Source organism: Cynocephalus volans, chromosome 15 (genome assembly GCF_027409185.1).
Source record: "Cynocephalus volans isolate mCynVol1 chromosome 15, mCynVol1.pri, whole genome shotgun sequence".
Taxonomy (NCBI): domain Eukaryota; kingdom Metazoa; phylum Chordata; class Mammalia; order Dermoptera; family Cynocephalidae; genus Cynocephalus; species Cynocephalus volans.
This window is the reverse complement of record NC_084474.1, coordinates 26,576,797-26,591,367: the sequence shown is the minus strand read 5'-3', so window position 1 is coordinate 26,591,367 and position 14,571 is coordinate 26,576,797. Positions and strand designations below refer to the sequence as shown.

At 38.2% G+C, this 14,571-nt stretch overlaps 1 protein-coding gene across 5 annotated transcripts in view; it reads right to left on the bottom strand.

The window, feature by feature from the left end:
- SULF1 (sulfatase 1) overlaps window positions 1-14,571 on the bottom strand; it is a 155,988-nt gene that overhangs the window by 136,032 nt on the left and 5,385 nt on the right. For 4 of the 5 annotated variants that reach the window (XM_063079114.1, XM_063079111.1, XM_063079112.1 and 1 more), the window contains exon 1: window positions 11,068-11,148. The exons of the other annotated variant lie outside the window; for it this stretch is intronic. The gene's annotated coding sequence lies outside the window, so the exon portion shown is untranslated. Of the gene's footprint in view, window positions 1-11,067; window positions 11,149-14,571 lie in introns of those variants that run through there. 5 annotated transcript variants of the gene reach the window in all.

The following is a 14,571-nucleotide window of genomic DNA, read 5'->3' as shown; positions in this document are numbered from 1 at the left end:
GCATGTCACTTGGAGTATTTATCAACATCTCACCTTCCTTCCTTACTAGTGGCAGCATGATATGGGTCTATGGTTATGAGAAGCGAAGAGGCAGAAGCAGACAATGAAAGCACACAATAAAAACACAGAGAAACTCTTTTGTATTCCTTCTTGTTGTCCATTGACTTCCTATTCACTAGGACTTTCATCTCATCCTCCATTCATGTCTTACAATGAACTTACCCCATACTTACTGTTTAAAGTCCCCAGGCCCTCGTGTCCTCAGCTCATTGAGCCTCTCCCATCAATGCTCCTAAGGCTCATCTTGCCTCATGTATCTACTTGACTTTTTCATGCCTTGTGGAAAGACCCCATCTCCTTTTCCTACCACAAGTCTTTCCATTTCCTCTAAAACTCTTACTCCCTTGCTCCTAAATTTATGTCTCATTTAGAACTCCAGGCCTGAATATGTGACCATCATCGGCTTATGAGGGAAGGAGGAGCCTTTATTCTTCTTACAAGAGCTGGGAAAGCAGAATAGAAAACAGGTAAGCATAAGACAGGTCTCTGGCATTGAAGACTTTCAATAAAAGGCCTTTCCCCACCAAAACTTTAAACTTCATGCTTAGATTTCTAGGGAGGCCTACTAAGGTATTTGCCGTTTAGTGCATCTATAAAAAATATAGCATTGATAATAATATTATAATATAGATGGAATCTCTGGTTGACTGGTTTATAAATTATCATCTTTAACTTTGGCTATCTATAACTAGGGATCTACCTCTATTTGGAAACATCCATACAAATGAACATTCTCTCTCTGTTGTTGAGAAAAATCTAGGGTCAGTTTGAGCAAAGGAGAAAAAAAATAAAAAGTACTCGTGGTTTTGCCCTTTCTTCTCATTGCTTTCTTTTCCTGATAAAACTCAGACAAATGGTGCAATCCTCATCCGAGAGGCAATACGATCCTTGGCAGAATACTGTAAGGGCATAATCTCGGAGAATTTAGCATGTCATCTTAGAGGTGGCAGTGAGCACCTTCATGTGACAGATGAGAAATGGAGGCCCAGAAAGGTTAAGTGACTTGACCAAGGTCACACAGCCAGTTAGATATGTAGCTGGGACAAAGCCCAGGCCTCCGGAAACTTTCCCTTATACCATAACCCTCTCATGACATTTATAGACAACAACAAAAATACATTTGAGAGCCCATTTGTAGAAAACTTAAGAGTGTGTATTACTATTTGTCTCTCAACTATTAGCATTTGCTGGAATCCTTTCCTTCCCTTTCTGTAAATATGGTTGAAATGATGGAGATCTGATAGGAAGCCCTGGCCACAGCAAGCGCACGGGTAAGCTGTCCTCTGATCCAGGCACAGCAGCTGATAAAACACCACGTATGGTGGCTGTGACTCTGCCTTTTTCTCTCAAGGGCTTCATTCAAATTCAATCGCCCTATTTCACCAGTGCCCACTGGCTTTTCTGCTGCCTCTATCTTGTTACTTCTCAGCCATGAGTGGTCAGACCATTAGGCTTGACAGTTGTTTTTGCAGTGAGAGTGATACTTTATAACGAGCTCCTTTTACGAGACATTGACAATATGGCAAAGAGTTTTTGGGATTATTCATTCATTATTCCAAGGTGTTCTTAGCTTTCATAACAGCTCTCTATATACTGAGTACCTCTCATCAGACTCTACAGGACAGATTCCAGGCCACAGGCTCCTCCTCAATATTTAATTCTGGGTCTATTTCTGCAGGAGTCTTTTAAATATTCAAACACTTAAGCAAATAAAAGAAAAATTGTATAAATGATTTAAAAAATTTACCACTAGGGGACTGGCCCAAGCCAAAGCACGCCTGCCTCTTTTTGGCAATACACAGCCCTCAATATTTTTAAACCAGAAGTTGCAACTTAAATTAACAATGAACATGTATTGTGCACTTATCTACTAGCAAATCACTGTGCTAAATGCAGTAGGAAGCAGAAAGATGATACCCCAGTCTCAAAAAGCACACAATCTTATGTGAGGCACAGACATGTAATGGACAGTATGGTACCAATAAGATTTAAATATGAACCATAATTAAGGTATAAAAGTCTATGGGAGCGCATAAGAAGAAATAAATTCTGGCTGCGAGGAAATCAAGGTAATCTTACAAAGGTGATGGCATTTTAGCTTTTGATAGAAAGTGGTGAGAGGGCGTTCTGACCCCGTGTAAATGACAGAGCTCTGCCTATGAAGGATGTGCTGAGCATGCGTGAGTGGTCTGGCATGTCGTGTAGGGAGCATGGGGATCCTAGCAGAGATGAGAAAAGTGAGGGCCAGGTTGTGAGTGGGGAGGATGAGGGGGGAGTGAATGCTGTGTGCCAGGATGAGGGGCTGAGAGAAACCAAGCCTTCGTGGCTACGTGCTCACTGCCGGGCACCAGGCTTGGTGCTCTGTACACACCTTCTCTCCGAGCCCCTCACAACAAGATTACAGGTACATGCTGTTATGCACACTTCACTGAAAACACTCTGAGGCTCAAAAGACTATGCAGCTTGCCAAGGTCCACAAACTAGTAAGTGGTGGAGTATCTCCATTGTCTTTTCTCAATATCCCATTTCTTCCCTCATATAGATGGTCCTTGAACAGTCCCTGGATGAAAAGGTTCGGACTGGATTCTCTACGTCATGAGTAGCCATTGCACAGTTGTTCATTTAATGTCACGCTAATGACCACCTTTAATTTTCACTTGGTAGATGTTGGGGGGATGATGGGGTGTACAATAATTGCTTGTGAAGCACCGTTTCTATTCTTTCTTGGGAGAAGGAGGGACTGGCCAGCTTTTGGCACACCTACGGACCTAATGACAAAGAAAGAAGGGAAAAAAACCAAACCCCATGTTTACTTTAAGATCCTGTGGCAACATTTGATATATAATCGGAATTTGGAATTTTACATATAAGATGTCGTTTTCAAAACTATAAAATACAAGCAGAATTGGCGCTCTACACTGTGTTGAAAATCTGCAAAATACTCAGGAAACCTCTCTTTATGAGACTTATTTTCATCATTCTCCAAGGATTTTTTTTTTCCTCCTTTCAACACGGGAATTCTAATAAGGGCACAAAAGAAGACGACTGCACAGTCGTCAACCTGGAGCTTTAACATTACAGCAGCATTTAAAAAGTATGGTAATCAGTGTTGAAGCTGTAAAGAAAACTCATCAAATGTATATATTTGCAAACAAAGGATTAATAAAATGTTTTGATGATACATGTCTTTATACATTTGTCCAAACCCATAGAACATACAGCACCAAGAATGAACTCCAATGTGAACTATGGACTTTGGGTGATGATATGTAAATGTAAGTTCATCAACTGTAGCAAATGTACCACTCTGGTGGGAATGTTGGTAATGGGGGAGGCTGTGCATGCGTGGGGGCAGGAGTATATGGGAAATCTCTGTACCTTCTGCTCAATTTTGCTGTGAACCTAAAACTGCTCTAAAAAAATAAGGTCTTAAAAACGTTTTGACGAGGCAGATCCATTTTATTCTTTTGTGGATCTTAGCATCCAGCTCTGTGGAGCTGCACTAAGGGAGAGGATAGACTAGCCTGTTTGGGAATAACAGGCTCCATCATGAGAATCTTTTTATTGGATCTTAGTGATTATAAGTTTATATTTGTTAATATGTGCCAATTCACGGCTGGATGGGGGAGAAAGCTGAATCAAAGGCTCAACAAATACAAAGAGAAATTAGTAATTAGAAAATTTAAAACTGGTTTAAGAAAAGATTTTCCAAGTGTATGTACACTGATAATATGCAGTCTGCCCTCTGTATCTGTGGGCTCTGCAGTTGTGTGTTCTGCGTCTGTGGAGTCAACCAACCTTTGTTTGAAAATATTTGAAAAAAAATTTGCATCTGTACTGAACATGTGCAGACTTTTATTTCTTGTCATTATTTCCTAAGCAATAGAGCATAACAACTATTTATATAGCATTTATATTGTATGGGTATTAAGTATTATAAGTAATCTAGAGATGATTTAAAGTACACAAGAAGATGTGCATAGGTTACATGCAAATACTGCACCATTTTCTATCAGAGACTTGAGCATCAGAGGATTTTGGTATCCAAAAGGCATCCTGGAAATAATTGCCCCGGATGCCGAGGGACAACTGTATTACCAAAGTACTTTCCCATTCATCATGTCTTTTGATTTTATCAACAACTGTTACCAGTGCACAAATGTACATTTTAAGTGTATAAACATAAGGTATTGTTATTGCTATTATTTGTGAGGCACATGCTGATGTCCTGCTCCTGGCTAGCACCAGTTTCCACAAGGTGGGTGCTGTGACCCAAGACTGGTTTCTCCAGAGTGCTTGGTATGTTGACTCTGTGTGTGTGTGTGTGTGTGTGTGTGTGTAAGTGTATGGAATTATGGGACTGACTAACATTATCTACTAGTGCATTTCTAGATTTTTAAATTTCAACAATAAAAATAATAGTTACCACACAAAGTGCTAGGCATTGTCTGATCCCTTAATACATGTGAAATCCTCAAACCAGCTAAATAAAGTTGATATTATTACTGGCCCTCATTTTTCAGATAAGGATACTGAGGCACACAGAAATTAAGTTACAGTTAGCAAATGGCACAGCAGGGATTCAAACCCAGGCAATCTGGCTCCCAAATGTGTGCTTCTAACCACTATACCACACTTCTCTCATGGGTCACTATAAATTAGGAAAAAAGGAAATTTCCATTTCAAGACAAGATCACCTTTGCTGGTGATAACTCTTGAATTCCTCTCCAAAGCTCCCTAAGGTAAGAAAGGTTCTTTCCTACATCACTATAACATACTTGTATATCACTGCATACATTTTCAGACATCCACAAAGGCCAATAGCTCAGGCTAGTTCTAACAAGGTAGATAAATGGTCTTAGGCCTACATGAGTCAGGGAGAAAAACAAATCAATGTTTTGATCGTCAGAATTACTGTCTGTCACATTTAGGGGTCAGTTGTCACTAGAACAGTAGTTCATGCATGTATACAAAAGCCATGCCATGCAAATTCTGTCGTAATATTTCCACACCAGAAAGAAAGTTTTTAAAACTAGACGGATTTCCAAATGAGAAATATAAACTACATTCTTCTCCTTTCACCCAGAAGGGACATTTCAGCACTTACAAAGTACTAAGCTGATACTGTATGTGACCTTTGAAAGAAATTCCCCTATAAATCAATGCTTGAGGTTGAAAAGGCAACAAGAAGATTGAATATTTCCCTAAGAGAAAGGCAGTCTTGTGACAGGCAGTGACGATGAGCAGAGGCATGTCATTTTTTTTTTTTTTTTTTGTCTCTGGCCTCTGTCTGGGGGATCCTGAGGATGGATCTCAACCATTTCAGTGCATGACAGGAGGCAATCAACAAAATATTAAAAGCGGTAGCACCCATCCCAAGCCAGTTATTTTTATACACCTTTTCTAACCCTTACTGAGTTTCAACAGCTTAGCTGAATTTCAACCCTTAGTGGAATTTCAACAACTACAAGAGCACGCTAATTTTTTCACTTCTATTTTCAGTGCTCAAGCCAATAAATATTTTTCATTCCATTTTACTTTATGTTATTTAATTTTCTACATTTAGTGCACTGAATGTGTAGTTGTAATCCTAGTGATTCTATAGCCTTTCTTCTTTGCAAAACAATTTTTGCTGACCACCAAAAAATACACATTGGGATTAGTTAACCAGCAGACAAGACGTAAACCTGGATGAACAAGGGAGAAAGAAGGTGATGGGAACGGCACAGCATGGTGGGAATTGACGATTACCAAGCAAGGGCTCAGCCTTCTAATATTACGACAATAACAATAGGTTGTGTTTGCGCGGCTTCCTAGATCTGCTCCCTGCCCCTGCCAAAGTGCTTTTACATTCTTTATCTCATATTTACAACATCCCAGTGAGGGAAACAGGACAAGTACATTCTAATTTTGTAGAAAGTCAGAGTAAATAAAATGCCTAAAACCAGAGCTGTCATCATGACTCTTAGCAGGGCTCTTTGGAGAACAGAATATTGTAGTATTATTGCATACTTATCACCAGGAGAGATACTCAAAATATCTAGAAACCTGACAGCACAGTGCTGATCACGCTGAACGGCTTTTGACCCTTCTCTCACAGCCAGTGTGTCTATGTACCATCATCATGCCTACATCTTTGGATAGACAAGACTCCTATGAATATGGTAGGATAGATTTAACCTTCTGGGTTATTCATACTTTATGTAATAAGTACATTTTTTAATGCAGAAAATACATCAAATTATTTTTTTGGTAAAAATGTAAAAGCCAATAACTTAAAAATTAATTTTATGATGAATTCCATCGTGAGAAGCCACTACCAACTTACTTGCTTTGCAAATAATAGATTTGCTTAAAGTAACACCTGCATTTTAGATGCTGATGTCAACTGACTGTGGACAATGGACTTAAATTTCTTCAATGGCTACTAAAAATAAATACACAAGAAAAACATTGTCTTGAAAACTTGGGAACTTCTGATGGTACTGACCATTTGTTTGGGAATATTTTAGCTACTTTTATTTTTAAATAATTATTCTTTCTCAAAGGTCCTATAGCTGAATTACCTTCCTTTTAAAAATAAGGGTAGCAAAAGTCACTGAAGTCGACTTCCAAATCTGCCCAAAGAGGATTCCTTCAAAACGTGCCTGTTTTCATTTAGATAGCCACAATCCAAAGCAGTTTTCAAACATATTTGTCCCATACACATCACGACTTCCCCTATACACTAGATTATAACACAAGGTTCCCTAGTAATTTGAAAGTGAAATCATAAAAAAGTATGAATTCCCACTGTAATCTATTTTATTTTTTTAACATTTTCATGTAGTCCCTGAATATATACATACAACTAAAGAGCGGTGGTTTACCCAAAATGAACATTTTTTTTGCGAATTCTCTAACCTACAGATGCCATTGTAAAAAGCCCACAGTATTTCGATTCTACTGTTATAAATATTCATGCAGCAAAAATATCCACACACACAACGCACAAAAACACCTCAGCCAATGGCTTATTTGTTTTAAGCACTATTCATGCAATGATGACAGAATGTTAATAACAGGATTTGACCCTACCTCCTGATTATTCCAGGGATGGCTTCTTAGAAAGTTGAACCTTCATTTATAATTATGATGTACTCTTGTGAAATCTAAGCAGATAAATGAGGTCAAATTAGGACGCCATTGACAAAAGGAACCTAAAAGCGAATGTATTTGTCACTGGAACTAGGAACTCAAGATCAACACGGACCAAATGCTTCCTCTGTAAGCAGAATTAATCAGCCCTATAAATGCCCTAACATGGTACAAAGCAGTATTTCTTTTCAGGAAGTGACTTCTTGAAACTTTCTACTGAGACATATATTCCATCTTAACTTCAGTATGCCATTCAAAATTATCTTACAAAAAAGGGCACCAATTTAAAACATCTGACCCGATATCAAATTGTACAGTTACATTCAGCTTCCTTAAATTCACTGTGTTATAAGAATCTGGACACATTTTCTATCCTATACTGTGGCACAGTGATCTTAAACAAATGTGAACCCAATGTGGGCCATTTCAGCACTGGCTGGAATGATTCTGCACCTCTTACCTGTCTTAAAGGTGTTTGGGGGGATAACTCCATATGAGCAGGGGTGCTTGGACCCTTCCTGAGAAGCATCACAGCAAAGTAATTTCTCATAACAACTTGCAGTTCTGGGCATAGAACAAGACCATTGTTGTGTGACCTGATTTCATTTCAGTGATTGCCCCAGCAAAGAATGACATCATCCTATTCTTTTTTCTTGATCTCTACTTGTGAATGTCCCCCAGCCCCCACCCTCATCATAATTAAACCGCTTCCCCTCGCCAGAGGAATAGCTATTTTCCTCTTAACTTCCTGCCTGAATATATCATTATGGCAAGAGCAAAGGGTTTTCCTCGGGTTGGTCAACATCCCAGGAGTTTGCTTCCTCGCCATATCAGACAAAGCGCTATTCTGTTGGCAGCCAAAGCACACTGACAAGGCCATCTGCTGGGACAGGTCTCAGACAGATGAGAATAGAGAGGAGACAGCTAAAGATTGCACAGCCTGATGGGCACAATACTTCCCATCTCACTGGAGTTTGATATTTTCTTTAAACACAAACTCATTGGCTTTGAGCATGTATTGTGTAAACAGATCCGTGTAACTATGTATGTATACATGTGCAAACGTGAGTGCTTCTACATACTAACACTTGTTTATCGCTTAGATTTGTATTGAAGACTCACATGTGAAAGTATTGTCTCAAACGGATGAAAGGCTAATGCAGGAGAAGACTCTAGTTTAAAAACTGGCATTAGAATGCAGCCAAATTGAATAGCTGCATGAAGGAATATGTTGATTGTGTTTTTGGAGTGTTCTCTCTCTTACAGGGAAAAAGCAAAAGCAACTTATATGTCCCACATTCATGTAATGGAACATGATGCACAAATTTTAATGAACTTCGAAGACAATGCAGAGGTTATAAACTGTTCTGATATAAAGATAGGTAAGAAGAAAACAGAATAAAATCGTACATTCTCCATGTTTCCAATTATGTAAAATATTAGGTAGTAGCCCATGAAATTGCTGCCTTTGTAGGTCAAACTTAGTCAAATAAAAGCAATTTTCTATGATTCTACATACAATATATATTCATACAGAAAAGATCAATTGGATTGGGTTAAGTGTATGTTTTTTTTGTTTAACTTTTAAAAAAAGTTCATATTTGGCAACCATTATATGGTTTTACAAATACCTAATTTTAAATGAGTTAGTATTGTATGCAATAAATTGCCCTCTTTAATGAGAAATGTTTAAAGATAAGTAAGGATAATCACAAAGGAAAAGAATCTGCTTTTTAGCACCCCCAAAGTCAGCTCTTCATATTTTGCAGCAAGCTTTAAATACTTATTGGATACCAAGACATGGATACCAAGACAAGGATAATTTTAGCAGTTTTTAGGGCCCACATCTGATATTGATTCCTTGAAAAGATGTAGTTTACTTTTACAGTCTATAGACAATTTTTAAAAAATAACTTAAATTTAAATTAATGTATTGAATTTAACTTAAATAATTAAAATAATACAAAAAAATAAACTGCCAGAGAGGCATGGCTAAGGCATGGTTATGATAAAACTTTCTATCCAAAACAGCCATCAATAGGACTAGGAAAGGTCTTAATTTCCACACAAACAACTTAGTAGCTGTTCTAAGTTATCCCATCTGTGTGCACCAAACCCTGTCCAACAGTGCAATATTAGAATCCAGGAGGTACAATAACAGCATTCATATTTTGGCAGGTGTATTTCAAGCTGAAAACCAGGATTCACAAAAAATAGCAATGTGTTCCACAGGTGTGAACATTTTTTATGAGAACCCTTAGAATCTCCCCCAAGCTGTGAAATTTAATTGTATTTTGGTGTCATTCTATGTGAATACAACCTCTGTCTTCCTGCAACAAGAGATAATCTTTCAGCAATCTGATAGATAAGAGATGGTTGGCAGCTTCTGAGATTTGCTTATAATATGTGCTGGTTCTGTTTCTTGGGTTATGTATTTTGGAGGTGATGTCAAGTTCAATGATCTACAGGTAAACAGTTCTTTAAAGCTGGACAAATACTAAATGTAAGAATTTTATACCCAGATGACATGAACAGAGAGCCAATTAAAAGTCCACAGGGCAGCATTTTGAAACCCTAAGGTCCAGTAAAGTTGTCCTTGTTTGATAAACCTGACTGTCCAAGCACATACTAAAAGGATCCATTTGTTTTCACCAAATTTAGTAGATGGGAGGATTGTGGATATGTGAATACAGATGTGGTGGTGAGAAGTGATCAGCTGCTTATCTAAGCCAGCTCAAAAGATGGAGTTGGATGAGGAGTGGCAGAGATCTCTGAAGCTGGCAGCCAGTCACACAGTAAATTTGAATTTTCCAGCCCAACAATGGAAAAAGCAGATTGGAGCCAGCTTTCATAGGGAGTCCATAGATTTTTAAGAAATAAGTGTCCTGTACATTAAATTTGAGCAAGCGACCCTCATTGATACAATATTAAACACTTATTTCTATTTTACCAAAATAAGGCTATGCCAAGAAATAAAAAGGATATAATGCTTAAGGTGGTGAAATTACCTTTTAAAGGAAGAGAAGTTTGAAATGAAATATTTCCAGCTAGATAATAAACAACATGGCATTCCAGAAAAGTGGCCTCTTCATAGCACAAAAGAAACTAAGACAGATGCTTTGGGAAATCAAGTCTTCAGTGACCTCTTGGGAAAATATAGGGTGACTTCCAGTATTAAGGGTTTTCCAGTCCCTTCTACTTAATTTTGAATGGTATGATAATAAAGACCAACCTCTTTCTTTCCCACAGAAAAACTGATTAGAGGCTCCCAAAGAAAATATTGTGGCAAACTGACTCAAGAAGATAAAGAACTCTTATGAAGTCCCCGTGCTGTTTATTGAACTTATTCCTAAACATATATCTTTTTTAGCTTCTGGTTTAGAATATTTTCCTCTCCTGTTTGGAGCTGTGAAGTAAGGAGACAAAACTTTCAACTGGTCTTCTCTTACTGTTGATGCAGTTTGTGTATATTGTGCAGTAGTAAGCCATTACTGGTGATACTCTATACTATTTATAGAAAAAGCTCTGGGAATCAGAAAAATTGCTTATGCTCTAATTTCATGTCGAGAAACTAATCCCAGTGTCCCATACACTTTATTAGCATATATTGATTAGATTCTTATTTTTCTTATTCTTCTGACATTCCTGAGGACTAATTTCATGACCCGGTTCTTCCCCCTTTAAGGCCCATTTTCATTCTCTCAGTCAAGAAGAATGATAATGCTACAGGAAGGTGCAGGACCATTGGCTCCTCAATTTGTGCCCGTTCTTACAATTCCCTATGTGGGCAATGTCCCCCTCTTCAATTGACACTGAGTGCTCAGGTGACCCTTGGTGACCCAATGAAGAGATAAACTTTCATATTAGTACCTTTGGAGATTTTCTGCTATTATTCTTCCTTGAAGAACCTGCATGTCATTTGCCAAATTTTCCTTCTTTAGACGATGTCAGGTGGCTGTCAGCACCTACAGTGGGGGTGGGGGGAGCAAAAGAGCTGTCAGTTGCCTTTCACCAGCAATTCCTCCAATCTTTCAGATGCTGCCCTTTTGCAGCCTCGAAGGAGGATATCATTAGGAAGAATATTCTCCAAATTTCACCCAGACTGATTTTCTATCAATCACTCGCAAGAGTCTTTGAAGCGTTGTGGGTGATTCAGTCTTTTTGTAGAAGTTTCCATTTTGACCCCTTCTTCATCAAGGGAAAACTCTCCATCAGATTCATTTCATATTATTCTTTGACTGGATTTCATAGAAACAATAAAGAAGAGTTTCTTTTTAAAAGTTTGCAAAGTGTTCCAAGTTTAAAAGTTGAGTGATGTTTAATTTCAGGTTATGAGACTTATTTTAAAGGAAAATGCGCTGAATCATAAAATCTCTCAAAGTTGCTGCAAGGTATTATTTGATGAGTAGCAAAGTAAGCATTTACAAGTGGCTGCATTTGTTTATATTCTTCATTTATGACAGTTGAAATATGTAAGTGACTAAAATAAATTTAGATGCTTTGAATAAAAGGAAACACCCATTTTAATGCATTAAGTATTTAATGAAGCAATCTTGCTGCCATGATTAACACATTTTAACAAACACACGTTATATGTGTGTATATGATATATCAGATAGAAGAGGAAATAAACAAGATAGAAGAGGAAAATGACACATCCTATTAAGAACTCAAAATTTCCTTTATATTTAAAAAATACTTCTCTTGCCCATGAAAATATTAATGTTTAATAAAGCATTTCATTTGGAGCTTTCTTACCTTTCCACTGGTGAACACAATTATATGTTGGTACACACAGAGGGGAATATCAAGGGAATGGGTGCAGATTATGTCCCTCGATAGACCTCGAATCTCTTCTTGTTCTGAGCTGGCCTTGGCGGTTCAGGTTAAATGTGGGCAGTTCCAGGCCCTTTGCTCTGTTCTAGAAGCATCACTCCCATAGCAAGATCACAGCAGCAGTTCCTCCCTGGAGCTTGCCTGTTGCTGTAGTACTTATTTTCCTCCCATGCCTCCCTTATCATGTCTCTTTCCACTCTGACAGCAGCTACACTTTGCCACCACCAGTTTTACGCCACCCTCTGTAATCTAGCACGCCCCACCCATTAGGCGTTTAGACCACTCCCCTGTGCTTCTCATCCTGGGAGTTGGTGAGTTCTAGGAGAACTTTTCCATCCTGTTTCCATGTCTCTGATAATCTCGTAAATTATTATAAGCATCGTGCAGATGTCCACTTTTTACATATGTTCTGGGAGGGCATATAAGAGTTTATGCTTATAATTATGTAGACACCTTGTGATCTCCTGAAGTAAAAACTTACATTTGAACGTGTTGTCAAAAGTATCTGGTTGTGGTCACGCTGACATAGACTAATGACAAAATAACACCACCTTTTCTGAGACTGTTCTGAATATGCTCCTGGGGGCAGCAGACTCCGGAATTAGATGCCTGAATTCCAGGCTACAGCATTCACTGGGTACATGACCTTGAGTAGTTAATTTCTCTATGCCTCAGTGTCCTCCTCTGACAAATGTGGATTAAAAATAGTTTGTAGCCCGTAAGGTTGATGTGAGGATTACAAGAGAATATTCATGTAACAAATTTAGAAGAGTTCCTGGTACAATAAGTGTTCAATAAATGTTGGCAATCATTATTACTTGAGTTGAACAATTTTTTAACCAGTAATAAAGATACAACTTCTGTTGCATATTTGCAATCAAAAGCCATTTTCATGGGATGGGATCAGAGTTTTCTTAAATTTTATAAATGGAGACTTTGATTTCTCATCATTAAAATGATAATATATGGTAGACTAATGTAATAATTTAATTGTTACAGGGTATGAAAAAAGAGCAGAGGCAACCTAAATATCTGCTTGATATGTGTAAGCGTGTGAAAGTCAAATACATCCTGCTGTGTCATATGAAGTTTCCTCTATTCACCAGAATAAAGTGATAGAATGACTGAGTCATCACGGTTCTCAGTTCCATAATCTCAACCCCAGCAGATGTACTGCCTGGAACCTTTCTTCTTTATAAGTGCCAATTGGTGCCAACAGTTTGCTAGAAATAGGCATAGTACTAAATACACAACAGAAATTTGTTTCATTAAAATATTTTTTGCCCAATTTCAGTAATGAATACTTGGTGAAAACAAATTTACAGTTTAGTTTCAGCAAAACAGCATCATATGGCAAATAAAATTAATAATATTAATTAGAATATTATTGATTTGTGGTTTTGTTTATATTTAATTAGCAACTTATTTTGGATTTTCAATGACATAAATACAGTCATGTGCCGCATAACAATATTTCTGTCGACAGACTGCATATATGACAGAGGTCTCAGCAATAGGCTCTACCATATGATACAGCCTAGATGTGCAGTAGTCAGCTATACCATCTAGGCATGTGTAAGTGCATTCTGTGATGTTCGCACAACAATGAAATCGACTAATGACATATTTCTCAGAAAGTATCTCTGTTAAGTGACGCAAGACTGCATACTTACATAAATGGGTATTTATGGTTATACAAACATAAAGCAACTTATATCTAGGTCCTTTGGGTACTTATTTCACTAACATTTTATTAGATAACAATGCAACTCAATACTGGAGCGCCACGGTCTACTGCTCAGGTTGACAAATGCTGCTAGGGAGCACCCATCAGCCTGGCTTCCCCAGGGTCCCTCCCACAAGAGGTCCTCTCCATGCTGTCATTCCTGCTGTTCTTTTCCTGGAAAAATCTATCTTTCTCTCCTTCATGTAGTAAGATTCTCATCATCCCTCTGGGATCAGCTGAAATCCCATTTTCTGACAACCTTAATTTTCATTAATCTCTCTCACCAGAACTCCCACAGCACTTAAAATCTGTGCCACACAATGCAGCGCTTAGTTATATAGTCTCCACCATTGTCACTGTGACCTACATGGGTGATGGTCTTGTCTCTCCAGTCAGGTTTTAAGATTCCTCAGAATGACGGTTGTGTCTTGGGCTTTGTCTCCATCTTATACTCCAGTCACAACGTGGCCCCAGTTACTACCAGAAATGATCGAGCATCGCTGTAAAGTACAGTCAGGACCTGAGTCCCATATTAATCCTTTGTTTATTTCAGTGTTTATTTAAGTTTCGGTTGCAAATATCTAATCTGAGATCTTGAATGGCTCCTCAGACAAGAATAAATTGTTGGCCCACAGTCCTGAAGCTGGGTCACACAGACTTGAAGGGACCAGGGAACCAGTGACTTAGCTGTGGGTCATTTTGACCCTTTCTTTTTCTTAAGTCAGACCTATAACATTTTCTGTAAGCAATTACTCAGCACAAGACTCAGATATATTTGTGTGTATGTGCAGAGAGAGAAAGAGAGAGAGAGA